At 37.9% G+C, this 4607-nt stretch overlaps 1 non-coding gene across 1 annotated transcript; it reads left to right on the top strand.

The window, feature by feature from the left end:
• Positions 1 to 204: 204 nt before the first annotated feature.
• On the top strand, positions 205 to 311 carry LOC131183686 (small nucleolar RNA R71). The gene has a single exon (XR_009151725.1). It is a non-coding gene; the product is annotated as a small nucleolar RNA R71 (small nucleolar RNA).
• The last annotated feature ends 4296 nt before the right edge of the window (positions 312 to 4607 follow it).

The following is a 4607-nucleotide window of genomic DNA, read 5'->3' as shown; positions in this document are numbered from 1 at the left end:
TCTACTTCCAGGATCCCTACAGTTCTCTTTGCATTTCCTCTTTCATTTGACCACTCATAATTATGGTATACAACCCTTTCTAGAAGTTCAAGTGCTTGTGTCACTGTTTTCTCCATTATATCACCTTCTGCAGCTGAATCAGCTGTGCTCCTTCTAGAGGGTAGTAACCCATTATAGAAATTTTGTACTAATAGCCAATCCTCTATGCCATGGTGTGGACATTCCCTCTGTAGGTCTTTATATCTTTCCCATGTGTCATAGAGTGATTCTCCTTCCTTTTGTCTGAAGGTGTTGAGCTCAAGCCTCAGTTTTGCAGTCTTTGCAAGTGGAAAATACCTTGCTAGAAAAGCTTGAGAGAGGTTTTCCCAAGTGGTGAACATTTCAGCCGGTTGAGAAAGTAACCACTTCCTTGCTTTGTCTCAAAGGGAGAATGGGAATGCTCTAAGTCTTATTGCTTGATCAGAGACTCCATTCATCTTGAATGTGTCACATAGGGCAAGAAAGCACTGGAGATGATAGTGTGGGTCTTCTATTGGTGAACCTGCAAACTGGGTTTGTTGAATCATTTGGAGCCATGCTAGTTTTAATTCAAAGTTGTTGGCTTCCACTATGGGTTTAGTGACACTAGGCTGAAATCCTTGGACAGATGGAGCTCCGTAATCTCTCAAGAGTCTTCGTCTGTCATTATTATCGGCCATGGTTGGAATTTTAGGATCTCTTTGACCTAGGATCTCTTTGACCGCGCTCTTGATGCTTCCTTTCCCTCCTGACGGCTCTCAGAGTTCTGTCTATCTCTGGATCAAAGTCCAAAATTTCTTCTTCTGGCCTTGTTCCGGTCATATACCAGATCAAGCACCTGAGAGAAAAGAAGAGAAATACAACCATTAAAATAAAATTAGATAATAAATATAATTACCTAAACCAGTTAAATTGCCTATCGCTTAATATTACTAAAGTAAAAAATCCCCGGAAACAGTGCCAAAAACTTGTTTCGCTGGTTTTACAACCCGCAAGTGTACAGATCGCTAACAAGTAATAAAGTGATGAGTAGAGTATCGTTCCCACGAGGAATTTAATTAGTAAGTACCAATCTACACAACAATTTTGACTGTTTAGGCTATCGAATACTTAGGGAATGAAGTTTGTTAACTTTAAACACTAGAATGGTAAACTTAAAATGAAATGATTTATTTGAAACAATTCTGGAATTAAAATTTTACACTTGAATCTTACTAGGGATGTTATCTTGTTCATTTACTGAATTGAGGATCATTTTCCTTGATAGAAATCTGTCCTAAGTTATCCTAAATCCTCTCTCAAGGCACCTAGGGTGTATTCTAATTAACTCAAACTCAACTTTCGTGGTGATCAAATTAATTAAAATCCTTTAAGATCTTTGACCAATTTTGAAGTTCCACAAAGGTATTAGCCTATGTCTAGGTCAGAATTCCTAGGTTCAAGATCTTGATTTTCTAATATTAATCTTCATCTTTCAGTCATTCAATTAATATCTACAATCATGGCTAAGTGGGTACCAGCACATAGTATGCATTAAGATCACAAGAAATTAAATAAAGGAACGAATCTCAAATCCAATAAATAAAACTTAGAATTCATCCATAATAATAATTACAAGAATTACTCTCCCAAATCCAGAATAAGAAAACTACTCACTCATAGTGAGTTCAGCAAACATCATGATAAAAGGTAAAAACAGTAAAGAGAAAATCATGTAGAAGAAATAAAACAATAAAAATCTGTCTAGGGAGATGAAATGATGTTTCTCTCCTCGAGACTGCTGGAGAGAGTGCAGAGTGTGGAATTCTCTCCTTCAAAACTCCTCAAAAGTGCTGTCAAAAGATAAAAGAGAGCCCCATTTTCTGATGTTTTCTCTTCTATTTATAATGGTTGCTCTAGGGTTAGGTCATTTTGAGTCCAAAAGGCTTTAGTAGTCTAATTTGAATAAGAAAACAAGAGCAGGAATTCAAGTTATAAAACTGGCTGCCGCATAGTACATAACCCATGCGTCACTACACGGCCCAGGGCCATGTAACTTGCTAGAGTGGAACTGCGGAGTCTTGCATTGGCACAGAGAGTTACACGGGCCTGCGCCAACTACATGGGCCTAGTTACACGGGCCGTATACTTTTGTTCCCATAAGGTTTTTCAAGCTTGTGCCCGGCAGAGATTTACACGGATCTCTGCAGATTACACGGGTCTAATTACATGACCCGTGTACTTTTATTTCTCCATTGGCTATCTGGCTTTCTTCTGGCAGAAGGTTACACGGGTCTGGGGCTTGGCTTACACGAACCGTGTACTTTGTGTCAGCAGTAATACTCAGTCTCTTAACCTCTCCAAGCTTCCTTTTGCACTCCTATACTGTGGGGCTTTACCCAAACACCTGAAATGATGCATAAAACATGGGATTAAGGGCTTTACAATAGAAATTATAAAAACTAATGAAATTAACTACTATACATGAAAATACTTGCCTAAATGCTATGAGATAGTATACAAATGTGCTTAAAAACATCTATACAATTCAAGTGTAACAAATACCTTCCCAAGAGGAGTTGACAAGTTTTTGTGAATTGATTTGGGATTTTATAGTGATTTAAAGGTGGAAGATGAAGCTTGAGTGAAAGGAGAATGGGAAGCTCCAATGGTGAATTTGGCCAAGGGAAAATTTTGAGGAAGAAAACCACTTTCTTTTTTTTTTTATAGATTTTCATTTTTTGCTTTATGTGTTGTCCAATTTTAATTGGGTGGTAAATTTTAATTACATCATTATGACATAGCCATGATGTCATAATTCTACTTAAATTTCATTTATTTGCATTTTCCTTTCTTCTTTCTTGTAATTATTTTTAATTAAATTTTCATCAATATTTATTCACATTTTTTATCATAAACCTTTCTTACTTAAATGGATAAGTTAGTAAAAAATTATCTCTAAATGTGAAATGACCAAAATGCCCTTCATTTAGCTTAATGGACTAAAATTGTCTGTATTGATCTAGAAAATTCTCTGAGCATTTTCTTGGCATTCTATTGCCATCGAAGCCTTAATAACTCTTCACTGGAGTCCCAAAAATTATTTCACAGGGTTTCCCCTGCGGGTATAGGGCCGACAACTGTCTTTACAGTCGTTTCCCATTAGGTCACCCATCACCGGGGCATCAGCTCATTTAACTTTATTGTATTTTATTTCTTAATTTTTCTTACTATTATTTGGTCTATTTATGACTCCTCACTCTAGTCTAAATATAGTTCCAGACATTCTAGCTGTCCAGTCAGACGCTGGTCACCGAAACAGTATAATGTGCAGACGATCTAAAGTGAGGGTGTCACAATTCTTCTCCTCTAAATAGAAATTTCGTGTTTGAAATTTACCTAATGTACGTAGTTAAAGATCTGCTACCTCCTTTCTTCTTCATTTCCCTGTGTTGCCTCTTCATTGTTCGGACCTGACTCCTCTCGAGCCTTCATCGCATATAGCCTCCTTTGAGGGCAATCTTTCAGAAAATGGTCCATGGCCCCACATCTATAACAGGCTCCAGTCAACCCCCTACATGCACCTTTATGTCACTTGTTACAATGGCCACATTTTCTTGGGGTAGAACTTCTTATTGCTAGCCCCGATGTACACACTAGTGGTGTCTCTGATTGACCTCTTCTGGGCATAGGCCTAGGCCTCTGTCTCCTACTTTAATCAAAAGTCTGACTTAATTGTTCTCTAGGCCGCTTGCTATTAGACTGTCCAAAATATCTTTTCTGTTAATTACCACTCCTATTCTGTTCCTCTTCATAGACATAGGTAATATATTTCTTTCTGAACTCTATCAGAAAGAATTCCCAAGTCACCTCGGCTGGTGGCACTATCTTGGTTACAGTATCCCACCAACGATATGCAGCTTCTTGTAGCAGTGAAACTGCACACTCCAAACTCTATTCTGGGGTACAATGGAGTTATTGTAGGACTCTTTCAGTCCTTTCTAACTAATACTCTACAGCTGTAGAATCGTCTTCTTTTTTGCCTTTGAAATCTACAGCTCCATACTTTCTAATTTTTCCCAAAGGTGACTTCTGCTGTGGTTGTGGTGGCAAAATAGCCCCAGTAATCTGTCTAAAATACTCGATCATCTGCTCCAATAAAGCTTGTTGGGGTTGTGCAAGCCCCTCTAACACTGGCACAGCAGGACCTCTCCTGTCTCCAACATCAATCTCAGCCGGGGGATGATTTTCTACTTTTTCTTCTACTACCTTTTGTGACTCAGGGTCCATACTATAACCTAAATTAACCAAAGAAAATAGATTTGCATTAGTGTCACCTTGACTCATATGAATACAATGCATGTTATGCACACAATCTTATTCTATCGATCGATGCCTAGAAACACCTAAACCATGCTTTGATACCAATAAATGTGACACTCCTTACCCGTCTACAATGTAGGCGAGCGAGGCATGTCACACTCAATGCTGGAGCACCCTATCTTATCTTACTTTATTCCTAAATAAATTTTTTTTTCTTCTTGCCCTTTTAATTAATCATTCAATTTATTTATGAGGGAGAAACTAATGGAGTTTCCCCTATTATATTG

Source organism: Hevea brasiliensis, chromosome 9, assembly GCF_030052815.1.
Source record: "Hevea brasiliensis isolate MT/VB/25A 57/8 chromosome 9, ASM3005281v1, whole genome shotgun sequence".
Lineage (NCBI taxonomy): Eukaryota > Viridiplantae > Streptophyta > Magnoliopsida > Malpighiales > Euphorbiaceae > Hevea > Hevea brasiliensis.
The sequence above is the reverse complement of the archived record's forward strand: the minus strand, read 5'-3'. Positions and strand labels throughout refer to the sequence as shown.